Here is an 18401-nt window from a genome sequence, read left to right on the forward strand (position 1 = left end):
GCTGAGAATGAAATAAGTAAACATATGCCAGATGCCAGTACAGACCGCACGCTCAGTACTGTGGACTCCCACCCTCTAAGGTCAATTCAAGACCAGATTCCGCCTTCATGTCCTTGATCATAACACAAATCAATCTCCTTCTCCTCTGCCTTCTAGAAAAATAATAATAGGTGGGATTTACTGAGCATATACTATGGGCCCTGTACTATTTACGTGGATAATCTCAGCTGATATACTCCACAACCTCATGCAGTAAGCATTCCTGGTACTGTATTTTATAGTCTTAGAAACTAAGACTTAGCAAGACCCAGTAACTTGCCTGTGGATAGGCAGCTAAGTGGGAGAGGGTGAATTCTAGCCTTTCTGATACAGGGCCCTCCCTCTTAACTGCTATGCTGTGCTACATCTGAGATGTCTATGTCCTAACATGACATTCCTGTGTGACTTCTCCCACAGTACCTCATGCTATGTGTGCAACTCAGCAGGCACTTATGGAGGCCCTATTATGTGCCAGCAGTGTGCACAGAAAATAAACACAAATAAGGCAAGGTCCAGTCTTAGGAGCACAAGGTTGATTGAGAGGGATATAGGCACACAGATCAATGTCATTCAACATTGCCGGGGTGGCAGCCAAGCTTGCATGCAAACATGGTGAGAGTCAACGCAATCTGGGAAGGTCAAGTAGGGCTTCATGGAAGAAGTGGTCACATGTCTTCCTGTCCATTGCCTTTCCCAAGAATTGTTATTTCTGATTGTCCCTTACCTTTTAATTCCTTTTTTGTTTTTCCTTATCTCCCTGTAGGGGGAGGAGGTTGTCTTATAATCCTGGTCTTCTATAACAAAATACTGCAGATTGGTGGCTTAAACCACAGACATTTATTTCTCAGAGTTCTGGAGGCTGGAAGTCCAAGACATCAAGGAGTCAGCAGATCAGTTCCTGGTAAGGGCTCTCTTCCTGGCTTGAAGACAGCTGCCTTCTCTGTGCCCTCACATGGCAGAGAGAGGAAGCTCTGGTCTAATTCTTACTCTTCTGATAAGGGCACTGAGTGTATCATGGGACCCCACCCTCATGGCTTCCTCTAACCCTAATTACTTCTGGAAGCCCCCATCTCCAAATACCATCACATCAGGGGTTAGGGCTTCAATGGATGAATTGTTTCAGCCCATAACAGAGGTCTCTAATATAACCAAGTAATTGGTTGGGATTCTGTTGGCATAGTAGCATGTGGAGTTACACAATAGGAAAGAGGAAATTCACAGGTCAGATATCTGTTTGCTCAGTGGATGCTCCTCTGTGAGAATCTGAAGGGTCTAAAGCTTGAAGGACCTTGAAGGATCCAACATCACTGCTCCAGGCTGGAGAAAGGGAGCAGTCAGGGAACCTCAGGGTCTGAGGCAGCCCTTCTGCAAGACAAAGACAAGGGGCTGTGGAGGAAGAGACGATGGCAGTTTCCAAGAGAGGGTGAGACATCTAGCAGCCCTCCAGGTCAATTCTGCATAGGACAGGTAAACATGGGAAAGTGAAGACACATTTTGTACCCCAGATAGATTCCTCGTGTGGGTGTGACCAGCAGGGACTTTTTCTCTGGGCTCAGATTGGCCATGCCCAGGCCCCCTTCCTGACACAGTGAACATAACTGAAGAGAGGAGGCTCCTACTTCTTGAAGTCAGGAGCCCTGTTTTGCTGTGTGCTCAGTCAATGCTCCACGTAGCTTCTGCACCTGCACTCAGCGGCTGCTCCCCAAGCATTTACTGAGCCATGACTGATCATTCCTAACCTTGAACCCAGCTCACACCCTTCCTCCAGTGCCTCTCTCTTTCCTCTCTGGTGGTCTGCGTTTTAATGCTAGACCTCTAACTCTACGCCGGGCCTCTCTCTCCCGCCCACACCAACGGGGCGCCACTCCTCTCCCTGTGCTCTCTTGTCTCCTCGCCACAGTTTTTAAGTTTGAAACTTACAAGATCCAGTCATTATGATTTGTGTCCATGAGGCTCTTGATGTTGCGTTTTTACACAATGCACATCTCACTGAGTAAGGTGGCAGGAAGAACATGGGCGTGGTGTCAAAAATCTTCCATTTCAGGCCCAGATCAGGCACTGAGACTGAGGCAGGTGTCAGTCCCTCTGAGCCCAGGCTCCCTTCTCGGGGGTTCTGTGCCGGTTACCACTGCACACACCACCTCCTGATAAAGGGGCCCAAGGTCTCACATCCACTCGCCCTGGCTGCTGAAAGAAAATCAGCAGCTAGAGAAGGAGAGGGAGGGAGGGCAGAGTCAGAAACTCTGAGCCCTTGGGGCAAACAAGCCTATAGGAACCTCACAGGCTCATTCCCAGACTCTCTTAGGGGAATAAAGTTTCCCTTTACACTGCACCCTTCTCCCAAAGTCCCTGGGCCTCCTCTTTACTCCTTGGAATGTCCTCGGAAACAAGTGGCCCTTGTCCTGGTGATACAAGAAGTTAGGATCAAAGAACTGCTGACTCATTTGAGGTCACCAGGAAAATGGTGTCAGATCTCTATCTGGGTTCTGCCGTCCCCTCTTTGAGTCTGCCTCCCAGCCCCACTCCCCATCTGCTAGTTAACAGTCTACCTGGTGAAGCAACAGCATTTAGGAAACTCCCTCTGGGTGCAAGCTGCTGTTGAAGTGTGGTTATAAGGGCAGTCCTCGGTGAGGTTCCCATCCTGGGGGATTTAGCAAGCCAGGGACAGGTAAGGTGACAGATGGCGCCTGACCAGCCCTGAATGGTGTTTGGGCTGCACTGACCGTGGAAGCAGGTAAGGCAGCATGGAAAAGGTGAGTCTGAGTTGCAGAGAGGAGAGAAGAAATCACAGGACTTGGAGAAAGTAAAGCAGCCTGCCAAGTGAGGGAGCTGGGGCCCTGGCCGGGGCTGACCTGGCTACCGACTTTGTGTCTAAAGCCATCTTCCACCATCTGTCCCGGGCCCCCTGGAAACCAGGGCTCCAGGTGTACATGCCATTCCTGGAGCATGCCTGCCTGCTCCCTGCCTCCCCGATTCTGTACATGGAGTTTGGGCACCAGAGCTGCCCTTTGCCCTCACGTCTGCTGGAAGAGGGAAAACGTGGCTCACGTCTCTCTTCTCCTAGGAAGTCTTTGCAGACCTCTGCAGGCATAGGTGACTCCACTGAATTGCCGCGAAAGTAAAAGTGGGTTCTTGAGGGCTGTGTGTGTGTGTAATATATAGAGACAGATCAATAGACAGGTAGATAAAAATCTCACTCAATTCTTAGAGCAACTCTGCATTACTACCCTCGAGCTTCCTGAACACAGGTCTGGAGAGTTTAAGTAACTTGCCTCAGATGATTCAGCTCCTAAGTTTGGACTGACGCTCAAACTCTATTCTCCTTCCTCAGACACTACAAAATGCTCCCTACATTGTGATGCCTCAGACATCAGATTTATTTACCCAACACCTTCCTGCGGATCAGGGCCTGGCTCAGAGTAGAAATCCAACGCACATGTGTTGAATGGAATCGATGTGAAGAGAGCTGGCTGTTAGAAGGCTTTGGAGGTGGCGCTCACACCATAGGACAGGGTATCTCAGAATAAAGGATGAGCCAGTTAGGCAGGAGCCAATTAGCAGAGGGAGCCCCGGCCTGTGATAAAAGCGTCAATTTGATGGGAGACAATTGGGAGCCATTCATCGTGAAGCTCGGAGAAAGGCAGTGACAAGCCCCTAATGACACTCAAGGGCCTTTGAAACCTTTAATTGCTGCCTGCGATTTGGCTATTTCCATGGAGAAGTGACATGACACCTGAGGATACGCTGGGAGCTGCCATACGCCCCGGGCTGCACTGCCCTCTACGAGGTCACTGTGAGAGCACTGTTCCCACTATGTGCAGAGCGAAATGCTGCAAAGGAGCCCAGGTCACTGTCCCTGCGCATCCCTGAACCCCCAGATCAAGACCCTCTCTGCTTCCTGCACCCCACATGCTCTTGGGATAGGAGGAGCCTGCAGGGGCCTCTGCCCCCAGCCTAACCCCATTGAGACCAGCAGTCACCATCATTGAGAGCCCTTCTGCGATGTCCCACTGGGAACCTGAGTGGGTCGCTGTCCTCTCTTGAGGGCCTATGGCTTCCTGGAGTTTCCATTCCATAGAAGCAGGTGCTCCTGGCCCATCACCACAAGGAAACCCCACCATACAGGGCCAGCATGGGAAGGCAGGATGGAGGCGGGAAAGTCTTCTCCCAACTCATGGAGGAGTCCTGGTGGCTGCTTTGTGTTTTATCTTGTATTTTTCCCAGCTTGGGATCCCTCATGTCTTCTACGCTGCACAAAACCATTAGGAGACAGGCGGCCGGGCCTGGCCTTCTAACGTCAGTGAGCGCCAACAACGGGGTGGACTCCACGCCCAGACGACAGCCTCTTAAGCTACAGAAGGCTGCTCAGTGTGGCATTGTCTGCACGGGATGTGGCCTCTCAAAAACACACAAGCACTCACCTTTTCGCCAGCCCTGGGGTCAGTGACTTCATGACTGCTGAAGTTGCTGGGGCCGATTCAAGCTGCTGACCTCTCTCCCCACCCCCTAAAGGGAAGGAAACAAAACCATGCCCCGCGTAGGAAGAGAAAAGCCAAGCGCTGCTGGGTGCAGGGCGGGACCACCTCGAATCAGCCCCAGGTGCGCTGACTGCGCCGGGCTTCTGCCCGCGGTCACTTGTGTGCGATGACCAGGCCCAGCATCTGCGCCCAGGCAGCGGATGCACCAGCCCATCTCCCCGAGGCCTGCGAGCCAGCTGACCTCCTGGGGTCCTCCAGTGCGCTGTGAGGGGGAAGGGCGAGCCCCGAAATGACACCCAAGGCAGAAACTGGGTCATTTACCTTTTTTTATTAACTTGGTGTAGTGACAGGCCTCGCCAGCACCTGCTTGCCCGGGAATGTGATGCTGACAGCGACCAAGTGAAGAAAGTGCTTATACTTCAGCAGCCCGGACTCGCTCTGGGAGCCGGGAGGGGACACTGGGGAGTCGATCTGCCACCTTGGAAACTCTTAAAGAGCAACACCAAGGAGCCCTCGTATCATCGGGCAGCAGCGAGCAAGCAAAACAGCTCGGTTCCGAGCTGGCTTAGCAAAGTCCTTGCTGGCTGCGGAGCAATGTGTGTCTGACCCCACAGGGAGTTTAAAAGTGGGCGTCCCCACCTGTCAGTGGCATTTTAAACGCAGCAAGCCTGCCTGGAATCTGCCATTTCTCCACCTACACACTTGAGCCCTGACTCACAGAATAAGAACACGCACACTGAAGGTCAGCCCAGACAGCCAGGAGCAGATGTAACCGGGGTCAAGTATGCGGCTGGGCGTGCCCTCGCCCCTGTGGCCTCTGCCCACAGACCCTCCACGTCACAGTCATGTGTGCCGAGACGCGAGATGAGTCCTAGCCTCCTGCAGGACCGAGACCAGCCTAGAAAAAGCGTTGCTGTGTTGTGGTTTTGCTGTTGTCAGTTAGTTTTAAAGGAACAAATACTCCCGTCTGTGTTAAAGGAATAACTGCTGTAACAATACCAAGCAGGGGCATTTCTTGCACACCTGCTGATGCCCGCGGCCCTCATCCATCTCCACAGCCTCCTGCCAGCTGTACCTGCACAGAGATTGGACCCTGGCGACAGATGGCCTGCTCCACCATCTGCCGCTGTGTGACCTCACACCAGTGACTCAACCTCTCTGAGGGTCCGTGTCCTCAGGGCTTAAAGAGGTTTAAGAAGAGGACCCAGGTCACAAGTTGGTGAGGACTGAATGAGAGACACCGTGAGAGCTTGGGAGGGAGCCTGGCACACTCCAGCTGCTCACAGAGGCCAGCAATGACTATCACCCGGCCCGCACAGCCGGGGAAGAGAAATCCCGAGTCGCCAAAGCCCCACCAAGGGCACATCTCTCTCAAGTGGTAAAAATAAGATCAAACCCTGGCCCTCCTGGGCTGCTGCTTCCTGCTCTGTCCAACGGATGCAATTTCATGGCAGAGAGCCCAGTGACAACAGTCCCTCCGCCAGGGGCAGGATTTGGCAGGCCAAGCTCTGGCAAACAGCCCAGGTGCCCATAAAAAAACCTCTATTGTTTCTACAGAGGCTTTTTGATCCCCCCAAATAAAATGCCATTCCTCCCCCTTCAGCAGAAATAGCTCGGGAGCTGACTCCTCCTTCTGGAGCCTGGGGACTGACCCCAGCCAAGAGGGCTGGGCAGGGTGACTCAGCAGAAGCCAGCCTGCTGCTCGGAGCTGCCCACCCCGCCAGCCAGAAAAGCAAGGCCCCTGGGAGGGAAACAGAAAAGGACACTGCTCAGGTCCCCCCGACGCAAAGTGCCCTTTGTCCGCGGGGACGTCAGACAGGAGCCGCCCATGTTGACATTTCGGCTGGCAGAACAGGCCAGGCCTGGCTGGGAGAGGCAGGAACCTCCCTGGGACGGGACGCAGGAGCATGGTCCACGCTCTGCAGCCCTGGCCAGAGGCCACAGGCCCTGTCCTGAGCTCTTCATCCATGTTAACTCATTTAATCTCATAGATATGTGTTGTCTAATATCGTTTCCATTTTGAAGGTGGGGAAACTAAAGCGCAGAGAGGACAGATCACTGGCCCAGGGTAACACGGCCATGAAGTGGGGGAGCTGGGCTTGAACCAAGGAAGTCTGGCTTCTGAGCAGCTGGACACAGCACGTAGGTGTCGCCTGCCGGCTGCTTGTTACGGCCCCCGCTCCGTTCTGCCGCTCCTGGGCCAGCCGGGCGCTGAGGGCCAGCGCGCCATGCTCTCTGCAAGCTGAAGGCTTCCGTCCGTCTCCACTTCGCCCAAACCCAAGTGCAAGGCAGTGGTCCTGAGAGCTCCACCTGGCGCCCAAGGGGCTCTGGGAAGGGGTCCAGCGCTGACCTCACACGAGACCCACCTCAAGTGAGGGGCAGAGAGGGGCCAGGAACCACTGGCCTTCTCTGGCAGATGCTTCTTTATCTTATCTCCCCTTCAGCTCCGGGCGCTTTGCTCACCTCCCGGCTTCCCATCCCTTCCCACTCCCTCTCCTTGTCCACACGGGAGCATCAGTTTCTGTATGTTCACCTGGCCAAGCAGGACGCTCACTCCAAATTGCTCACACCAAGGACATCATCTGGCGATGTCACCGAGCACAGGAGAGCTTTTCTAAGAAAATAAGAGGCCTGTTTTAGTCTTAACTTTATAAAATCACATTGTTCCCCCTCCCCCCTTTTCTCTCTCCCTCTATTCCTCCCTCTCCCCTTTTATCTCCCCTCCCCCCTCCCCTCCCCTCCCCTCCCCTCCCCTCCCCTCCTCCCCTCCCCTCCCCTCCCCTCCCCTCCCCTCCCCTCCCCTCCCCTCCCCTCCCCTCCCCTCCCCTCCCCTCCCCTCCTCTCCTCTCTTCTCCTCTCCTCTCCTCTCCCACCTCCGCCATCTAATTTCAAACAGCAGTCATAATAATATGAGCACTGGCTTCTTTTGAAGGTTGGGTGTTTGAGGTAAACTCTGCTCTTGGGTTTGCCTACCTTGCTTTTTATTACTATTCGACTGGGGAGAATTCAAGGAGAGGCTCAGGATCAGAGAACAGGATGGAAGGAAAAGGGCCGACGTGATGGCTGACCTTGCCTTGTCCTTGGTGTCAGATGGGCCAGGCTCCCAAGTCCTTGAGTCTGTTGTCTGCTCTGGTCCATCAGTGCTAGGATTCCCCAGTGGGATTTAGAGTCCAAGCCCCTTAACAATAGTGTGGCTTGGTCCAGAATGTCCTCTCTGCCAATTCTCCTGTGTGACCTTCAGCAATAGTCAACAGCCGGTACAGCTATGCCGTCCCAGTCATCCCCCTTCCTTCTTTTCAAGACGTAACCAGCATCTTCAGTGATCACGTCTAACATGACTTAAATATCTCTTATCGTATTCCTTGCTAAATTTAAATATTTCAGATCTTGCTTCCAAGGTAATAGAGAGAGACAGAGAGAGCATGCCTGTACTAAGTGTCAACCATTGCACTGTGCACTTTATATGCTTCCTCTTAGTTCAGCCTCACAACCAACAGATGAGCTAACTGACCCCTAAGAGGGCTTAAATAACTTGCCCAAAGTCACACGCCTAGAAGTGGTGAAACTGGCAGAACCCTGGAGGCAGCCCCAGGCCCCATGGTGTCAACCACCATTCTACATACACACACCCTTTAGGTCTACCTAATACCCCACCATCCCTGCACATTCAACGAGCCCAAAACCCAACTGGGCCACCCTTCTAAACGCTTCTCTTCGTGAACTTCCGTTTTCATGCGACGGCTGCCAACCAAGCTTCACATGTTGCCATCACTCGCAGCTCCTCTCTCTCGCCCACATCTGCTGAGTCACTGAAGTTTGGGTTTCTTCCTGTGCAGTTCAGTTCTTCACACCCTCCCTTCTTTGTGGTCTCACTGCCACCCCAAGGCCATTCCATCATGATGTCATGTCTGAACTACTGTAACTGATCCCCAGTTTGTCGCCCTGATTCTTTCCTTTTTCCTATGCTTATGACTAGATTGATCTTCCCAGAACTCTGCACACATTGACTTCTCCGTGCTTAAAGTCTCCAGGAGTGCCCCCAAAGCCTATCCCCTGCCCCAGCATCTCCGGCGTTGTGTACCTCAACTCCTCTAGTAGAACCTTCATCTCCTATTAAGCCGGTTGTTTCCTTGGTTAACTTCAACTTCCTGTACATATTGTGTTTTCCATACCTTTTCCCATGGAGTCCCTTCTACAGTGACTGACCTCTCTCCACCTGCCAATGTTCTAGTCTTCTTTCCAGGGCTACCTCAGGTACTATAGATTTTAGAGTTGTGCCTCAACCTTTCCACACTTACCACTTTCTGAATCTTATAATACTGTCTGGACCACACATTTGGTTCTAAGCCAAGGATGACTTAGTCATCTTTTATGAGGATATCTGGTCTTAGCTACTAGCACATACATAAATGTGTGTGTGTGTGTGTGTGTGTGTATGTGTATATATATATATATTCAGAATTAACCATAGTTTTACTATGACAAACATCTCTAATTTCCCAGGACAATTTTGAATCAAAATATTTTGCTTGTTGTAAAATCATAAGCCCTGATTTTAGCCTCAGAAAACAGAGTAGGTGACAGTCTATATATTTCATTTTTATCTCCAGTGCCTAGCTCAAGGGTGTGTAATGAAGACTGTTTTAGTCTGAGTAAGTCTCTCTTTAGCCATATGACCCTACATGAGGCTCCTTCCTTCTCTGGGCCTGTTATTTAAAATGATGAAACTAGATTGGAAGAGTGGTTGTCAGAGAATAAACCTTGGAATTCCTAGAGTTCTAGAGACATTTCCAAGAGTGTTGAGGGGGAGAGAAAAAGGGAGGGCCAAGGAGGTAGGATCCCCCATCTTCAAGGCCCTCATACCTTCTTCAGAAATATTCCTCTTGGATCTATTTCACCGATTTATATTTCTACCCACAATTCTACTCTCTAAGACATTCTCCATGGTTTCAAAATATTTGAAAATTGCTAAAATGGGTTCTTTCTAGAGTCCCAGCTTTTCCATTTTCTATCTGTTGATGAAGATGAAGGAAGACAATGTCTAACGTGTACTGAGTTCTTCCTGTGTGTCAGGCACTGTGCTAACTGAAGGGGCTCTGGCTGCCCCATTTTATTGGAGAGGAGAAGGGCTTGCGCTCAGGCCCGGTGGTGGTGAGTAAGGTCGAGATGGGAGCTGCAGTCAGGGTGACTTGCCTGTCACATGGCCTTTTTAAGTTGTCTAGTGAGAAAGGCTAGGAACTGGAGGAACTGGAGCACACCCACACTGCACCTGCTTTGTGAGAAGAGGAAAACACAAATGACAGAGCAGGGCCTACGTCCTTCCCAGGACTGTCTGATGAAGGTGGATCAGCCAGCTGGTCAACCTTGATCTCATCTGTAGGAACAAAAGGCTGGGACAGGATGTCTGTAATATTCACGGCTGGAGGATGCTCTTATCTCTCTGATTGAATTGCTTGGAGCCTGGCAGAACACTGGGCTTCAGGGATTTAACTAGACCTGGCCTTCCAAGGGTTTAGCATTTCTGGCAATACCACTGGCCTCTCCAGCAAACCACAAAATGTCTCAGAACTCAGGGTATTGAATCCAGCCCAAAAGAACCTCCCCTAAGCTCGCCCATAAACCAAGACTCACAAGGCAGGTGTCTCTAGCCAGGGACAGTCTTATACATAACTATGCAAATCCAAGACGTTACTGGTACTAAGAGACTCCAGAGTGTCTTAAATAAAAAATATGAACAAAGGAAACTGGCAATTTCCATTCAGAGAAAACCGGTTATCGCCTGAGCGTGGTTCCAAGACAAGCAAGACTTAACCACAGCCAGACCATGTTCCTATGAACCTCCATGAGGAACTAAATGGTGCAATAAAATCTCTAAGTTCCTTCTGCTGCCAGGATGTCTGAGAAGGGACTGGCCCAGCCGCCCAATCAGACCCATCGAACCATTTCCCCTCTACTGACGAGGGTTCTCTATGTGCTGATTGGAAACCGGATTAGAATTTAGCAGAAACTGCTCCGTGCTGCTGATTTTATAGGAGCCACCCTGTAATTCCGCTCAGAGTGTGAGCCTGATTTTGAAACTCCTGATATTGTCATGGAAATTATCACTGAGCTAGATTCCAATCAATTGTTGTTTTCTTTTTCTTTCTTAAACTAGGGCAGAGGAATTGAATGAAGGGGAAAATTAGGCCTTTAACAGAGAAAAAACACACAGAACAGCATTTCAGAGGATGAATACAGTAAATTAGAAAGCTGTAAAAAATGGCATTTCTCTCCAGCTCTTGCCTCTGCCCCACCTCCTCCTGTTTGTTGTCCAAGAGATCCCTGCCTCTCCCCTTCAAACACAGTAGCCGTGGCTTCCCGCAGTTCCCTCGGCCGCGTTACCTCCCACGGTGGGGGTGGCCTGGTAATGAGGTCCCCAAGCTGGCCCTTGGGATCATCAACATTGGCCGGTGTTCCACCTTCCTTCTGAAGCTGGCAATGGCCTAAATAAGGCTCTCCTGAAAAGTATAGCCGATGCTACTCTTACTAAACTTCTATTTTCCTGAGTAGGACACTGAAGGGATTGATACCCCAATGGGAGGGCCATGGCTCCTAAGTTATTCATTTTCAAAGCCAAACTTCAGGAGTGGTCACTATGTATATTAGTTTAAAGGGGTCGGGGTTCTCCAACAGTTTCCTAAAAATAAAGCAGTGCCCCAAAAAAAGAAAATAAAAAGAAGAGAAAAGGGAAAGAGAAGAGAGGGAAAATAAAGCCAAGACTAAAATCCTTCAGGGTGGAAGGAGCCTAACGCAGGTTTTCTCCTCCAGGGTCTGGAATCAGAAAAACAGAAAAGCTGATGCAGCGCCACCTTCTGGCAGAGTGAAGTAACAGCATAGCAAGCAGATGGGGTTTTCAGGTGGGTTTTTTGTTTTGTTTATATTTTAAGAAACTCCTCGGGGTTTGTCTTTCCTCAAAGCAATTGTCATCAGAAGATAACCATTTCCTTATCGATTTTTCTATTTCCCAAATCAAAAGAGGGGGCAGTTGAGCGGCTGCCAAGGAATCTTCTGGATCCAACACCGAGCACATCACAGCTCTGTCTGTGTGGCCAGGCCAGGCCTCAGCCCAGGAGTCTGTGCCTCCACAGCTGCCCTCTGTACCGAGAGGGAGACAGCGACCTTTGGATTAGCTGATTGAAACAGAGAAACATCGCGGCCCCGAATGTTCTGGAAAGGTATTATGTCAGCTGGAACCGGGAACGGCCTCCACCCTGCAGCTCCGGGGTAACTAGATGGTTGCTGAGTTCTTTGAGAGGATGGGCTACGTGTCAACACAAACTCACTAGCAATGATCAGTCCTCCCCAGGACAAAAGCTTAGACTCGAGACTCACACAGGGCTTGTTTGGACCCTGAATTCTGTGACATGATTGTGTGAGGCAGGCAGGGTTGGGGGACAAGCAGTGGTGACAGGAAGATACGGTAATGCTTTCTTTTTCCTGAGATAAAGAGAAACATGAGAGGCAGCCGGCTCAGTCTGGGGGGTGGACAAGCACATCCACTTAGTCTGTGTCCCCAGGGGTGCCTGGCTTGAGGCCTTGCACTGGACGCGCCCAGAACTACCGAGGTCTTCCCAGCTGAGGTGGAGCTAGTGGAGAGCTAAGGAAAAAGACATCTTCCTTTCCTCCCTGCCGCCCCACCAGCCAATTGCAAATGAAGTTTCCCAACATGGCAAGGAAATGGCCACATGGGTACAGGTCAGATAACAGCAATGTTGTAAAACCTGAAACAGGATATTAGTACCCACGTAGACTATAAAACCAAGGACATGAGTCTCTGTTCCCAAGACAGGGAAACATCTCAGATTTCATATCGAAGAACAAACTACACCAAGAGCACCTATATGTGACATCTTGTGACAGCAGTGAGCAATGTCCCCCTCATGGGTGCTGGCTCCGGCTTTCTCCTGTCTCCACATTTAGTCTTGCTCGGTTCTGAAATGGAGAATGCAAATTAGAGAGGGCAAGGACACACCAAAGTCATCCAGCTATCTTTTTATGTATTCACAAATTCACAATTTTTTGTTGAGTTCCGATTCTGTCCAGCCATATCTGAGGCAGTAGGAATACAGCAGTGAGCAGAATACAGGCAGGTCCTTGCCCTCATGGAACCTATATCAGACAAGTGATAAAATGATAACTATGTCACACTGTGGACTGAATTGTGCCCCTCCCCAATTCATAGGTTGAAGCCTTAACACTAGAAACTGAACCTTGCCAGACCTTGATCTGCAACTTCCAGTGTTCAGAACTGTGAGAAATAAATTTTTGTTGTTTAAGCCACCTAGTCTGTGGTGTTTTGTTACGCAGCCTGAGCTCACTAATGCATGTCACATGTCAAGGCAATAAGGCCTATGGAGATGGCCGTTTTATATTCAGTGTTAGGGATTTCGGTTTCATGTGAAGGTTAGGTATTGCCTTTCTGATAAGGAGATTTTAAAGAGGAAATACACAGGAAGTCTAGAAGCAAATGAAGTGGCATCTGGAGAAGGGCTGATCCAGGCAGAAAGCACTGACACAGGAGAGTACTTGGAGTTTCTGAGGAGCAGCAAGGACACCATAACTAGGGGGAATGAACAAAGAAGTGGTAGGAGGTGAGGTGTGGAAGGGAGAGAGCAGGATGCACAGCCTGGAGCCTGACCCTCAGCCTGACTCTGGGGCAGTCCGCACGGTGTCGGTGCCGGCGTCACTTGTCCATCCCTTCTGTGGCTCTTCTGCACCACTCATTAATGAGTGCCTCTAGTAAACAGTATAGAGTTAGGTTCAACTTTATAAACCCATGTGAAATAAGAGTAGGAAGCCCGAAGAGGCAGGGTGACCAGGTGGTTGACAGCAGCCTCCACCTCAGTGTAATAGTTCTGGCAAATTTGGGAGCTCATGGTTGCTCGACAATAAGGAGTTAAGCTCAGAAAATGGTGTTGGCCGGTCCTGGAGGCCGAGGAGGGCTGCGACGTTCCTGAAGGTGGTGATTGGGAAAGAGGCTGGAGGCCAGAGGCTGGAAGAAGGCACACCCGGGTCTGTGCCATCCAAACACTGTTGGAGCAAAAGACCGATCTGGGCCGGCTGAGGGCTCTGCCAAGCCCATTCACACTTATTGACATGACTGACGCGTTTTGTCTCAATGTTGTCTTACTATCTTACATTGTGATATTGTATATATCACATTATATATACTGTGCTGACTTCTCTAATGCTGTGTTATCTTTTTTTTTTCTTTCAGTAGTAGAAAATTTTTTATTTTTAGCCTAGTGGTTCTCTTGGCATTATTACTTTTTATAGTTCCACTAATTTTCTATTTTCTTACTTAAACTTCACTGTCGTTTATGTCAGTTTTGTAAGGTATCCTTTTACACATAAAATATGCATTCTACTTTCCATTACCTCTTTTCTCCTCCCATTTAAAATTTTTAATTTATTTTTACCCTTTTATTCTGAAATAATTATAGGTTTACAGGAAGTTGCAAAAATATTACAGAGAAGTCCCAGTTACTCTTCACCCAGTCTCCCCCAATAGTTGCAATTTACAAGATTAATTTTCTTTTGGGAGTAGAGATGGGTTGCCTTTCTTTCCACGATAATTTGGTTTGAGTAGAACAGTCATTGTGTAAAAGTTTTCTGTCTTGCTGGGCTGCCCTGCTCTTGGGCCTTTGCCCAGAAAAAGCAAGCTTTTCGTCGGAATCCTTTTGTCTGTGCTGAGCGGCATTTCTGGCTCGTTGGCCTCTCCGGTATCTAACATAGGAGGCAAAAGGTAGACCAGGAAACTCATTTCCTGGGTCCCAAGGTTCCTAGAATGTTTGCCTTCTGCTCCACAGCTTTCCGAGTCGTCTTAGGTTCAGTTTATGTACAGTGTGCAGATTTTTTTAGCTTTATGTGGTGGTAAGTACATAGAAAACTGTGCTGGCCATCCTTCTGCAAGTGGACGTCTCCTCCCACTTTTAAAGCTGAGTTCTTTCTTCTTTGTCAGAGCATGTGATGTCTACGTATTACTTTTTTAGCTGTACTTTTGTCAAAGTTTTTCTGTTACCACTTGGTTGAATGAAGCTCAGTCTCTAATAGAAAATGCCCCTTCCCCGTTACTTTGCTTTGCATGTCCCTTTTAAGAAGCCTGGTGCCAATATAACCACCTTCCCTTTCTAAGTTATTTTATCTTTTTACCTGGAATGCCTGAAGATTTCCTTTTTCTTTGAAGTCTACTCATTTTAGCAGCTTATGTCTCTGAGCTGGTCACTGCAGGTCAGTTTTCCCTAGTACCCTGGACCGTATCTATGTGTAGATTCAGCTCTTATTCACTTCTGGAACTCTTCTGGACTTTCAGTTTTCAACATTAGCTCTGTTCCATTGCTTTGATTTTTACCTTTGGGGTTGCCAGTCATAGGCATGTTGGACCTCCTTTGCCCATGTTTGCATTTCAACCACTTTTTCTCTGGCTCTTTCTACTTTGTTCTTTATTTCATGTTTATTCTTGTGATTGTTCATCTATTTTTCTTTAATAACCCTTATTAAATTTTTATTTGACTCTATCATCCTCTTGAGTGTAATTAAGTCTTCATTAGTGATATAATTTTATCTGTTTCTCTGTTTTTCTCCCTTCTTTTCCAATCAAATTTTATTCATTTTATTTCATTGTAGTTTGGTGAGTGGTTGGTGTATTTCTGGTCTTAATTTTTACATTTCTCGTCCAAGATGTTATTTCATTTTCCTAAATTAATTCACTTTGGAGTGTGTGTTTATAGTTCTTGTAGAGTTTTCTTCTGCTTTTGTAGTTAAACTTTCTGTTAAGTTTCCATCAGCAAAAATTAATTTATTCTCATTTTTCACAGTAGTTTTATATGGATATGGTCTGCCTCTGGATTCTTGTTTCTTTCATGAACAGGATTTCTAGTTTAAGAACTTCCCTTTATGTTCGTTTTTCCCTCTGTTGTTAAGTTTTTTTAATGAGTATTTTGGTTATGGTTGGGTAAGGGAAAAAAGACGTTATTTCTCTTGAAAGGTTCTTAATCCTTCCTACTTATTTCCTTCATTACTTTGTCTCCAAGAGGTACCACCCTTCTTTTTACATGTGTCTCTCCAGAAGCAATGCTTCTCAGATTCTGTCTTTCCATCTCTCACACATTCAAAACCCTTTCCTTTGTCCATGCTTGTGAACTTCCAAGTCCCAGTCTGTGTTTCATATTTTAGCATTAAAAATTGGTCTTTCTATTTTTGGGTTAATTTGTCTGTGATTTGTCTAGGTTCTCTGATACCTTCTACACTCTCTCAAGCATCCTTTTCTCTGCTTTCTCACCCACAGGCAGCGACTCTTGGAATTCATCCTTTCCTCTACTTGCAGGTAAATTAAAGGCCCTGGTGTCTCTGTCTCCTAGTAATGCCAAAGGCATGATCATGTGTCATTTTATTTGCTCTCTTTGTTGTTTCTATGCACTTCCCTTTGGGCAGTGTATGGGAAAGTTTTGAAACAGTGAGAAACACAAGTCAGAACCCACGTCCACACCTTCGCTCCTCAGACACACACACAAACACACACACTACACACCAAATTCAAGAAAAATTAGATACATTCTGCTCTTTTCTAAAAGTGATGGTTTTAACTTTGCAAGTGTATGAGAATCATCCGTGGAACTTTCTGGTTTTCAAAACACACAAGCAAGAGGCTTTTTCACTCATAATCTCACATCACCTTCAGTGTGAACTGGGATTGGAGCATTCACTGACTTTGAGGTTTAGACCATGTCGGTACCTAATGTGGAAAGAATTAGACTAAAGGACCCCCCTTGTCTACCACTCTAGATTTCCTCAAGGAACAGAAGACTTGTCTCCACAGAATTAGAAGACTCTTCTACAGAAAATCTTATCAACCACAGCACCTTCGCCTGTGTTCTGGGGAAAGACATGGGAAGACTTTGGTTTTCAAAGAATAAGTTCATGTCCTTCATGGTGGTGGGAGGGAAGGGCTATTCCTCCAGTCCCTTGTCAGGGGAGTCTAGTCAGCAATACCATCTGAGTGCTTACTTCCAAAAAAAATAATAATAATAATAGCAAGTCAGTTCTCCTAGTGCTTCTTTCTTCCAAGAAAATATAAACCCATTGGGTTGGTTGCTAATTTGTTCCATTTTGTTTGATCAAAGGGGACAGGGAGTCCTTTGCAAAACCTCTCTTACTTAGGTGGAAGGGCCAGCCGACTGCTGCCCATTACCCACCCCTGCTCGGTGGCACCTAATTGCTTCCTGGTTAAAACCTGTCTGTCTTTATGAGTCAACCTTCCAGTTTGGCAGGACGGCTCCAGTGGGGTGATGAGACGTGTGTATGCACATATCCCAGGAAGGCAGCTTAGTATTTTAAACTCAAGAGCCTGTTTTTCAGCTTTTCAGGTCTAAGCTCCCTGTATGTTAAGGTGAACCTGAGAGTGAGGGAGTTAGAGGGGTCAGAGATGAGTTAAGTGTTGGGGAGCGTCTCACCCTCAAAGCTGGACCTTTTGCTGAGGACTTGCCTGCAGCTATCCACCTCCTTTCTAAACTACCTTAGGATTCTTTGAAGAAACATAAGAAGACATCTGCTGCTTCTATCTCCTTTTAACTCTTAAATCTGGCAGGATTGTAGACTTTGTGGGGCAGATACAAAAAAAAAAAAAATAGTAACTGACAACCATCCATTTATAAAGCAATTACCATGGACTGGCTCCTATGTGATATGCTGGGAAAATATCCATGATGAGACAGAGTCCTTGCCTTCTTTTAGCTCCGAGCCCTGAGAGAGGCACAAGGACACAGCTGAATTATAAATCGTTCAGAATTATGGCAGAGCCCTAGGCAGAAACGTGGGCACCCCAAAATCAATCAGCCCAGTGAGCTAAAAGTCACTCTGCCTCCCTCCCCCACCTCACCTCAAACCACTTCTTCTTGCTCACTGTTCATTTTTCTCACATTTATCTTCTATTTGTTGCTCCAAACTGCTAAGTCCTTTTCCAATTCAGGGCCTGTGTGCATTTGCTGCAACCTCCGCCTGAAACACTCTTTCCCCAGATTTTGTCACATCGCCTCACCTTCACCCTTCAGCTCGGGGCTTAAATGTCTCCTCCTCAAAGAGACCTTCTTTGAGGCCTCCTCAGACTCAGAAACGATACATTTTACTTTTACTATTCTAATTCTTATCTAAAAACTTTTGACACTGTCAAAGAAAAACGGGGCCGGACCCTTGTAAAAGGCAACCCGACAGATTTTATTTCGCCTGCTGCAGCGAGGGAGAGAGACTCCCATATGATAGACCGAGCTCAGCGGCAACCAAGACAAAGCGACAGGAATGTGAAGTACAGCACAGGGAATACAGTCAATACTATTACAGTAACTATGAATGTGCCAGGGGGGTACTAGACGTATCAGGGTGATCACTTCATAAGGTATGTAAGTGTCTGATCAATGCGGCGCATACTCAACACCTAATATAATATTATGTGCCAACTGTAATTGAGAAATAAATCTTTTAAAAAGACAAAGGTGACTGAGGTTTTAAAGAGAGCACAGAGAGGACATAAAAGGGGACTGGGGGGCTTTGGAGAAATGGAATATTAGAGTAGGGAGTGAGTAAAGAATTGCTAGACATGGTTTGGCAACGTCAGTGGACAAAATGTGCTTGTTGTGGTTTGGCAGCGTTGTGTAACTTTTTTGAGCAAAGGCTCAGCCCGGGAGCTGGGGTCACCTTTAGGGACACGCCTAGTGCAAGTAGAAACCAGACTAAACTTTGGTCAAATATCTTAGCACATTGTTCAGGCAAGTCCTTTGTACCATGTGGGGGAGTTCTCCATTTTCCAACTCACATATTTATGTTTAGTGGTGGTTGTTGTTGTTTTTAAAA

This window comes from Miniopterus schreibersii, assembly GCF_964146895.1.
Source record: "Miniopterus schreibersii genome assembly, chromosome: 1".
NCBI classification, from domain to species: Eukaryota; Metazoa; Chordata; class Mammalia; order Chiroptera; family Miniopteridae; genus Miniopterus; species Miniopterus schreibersii.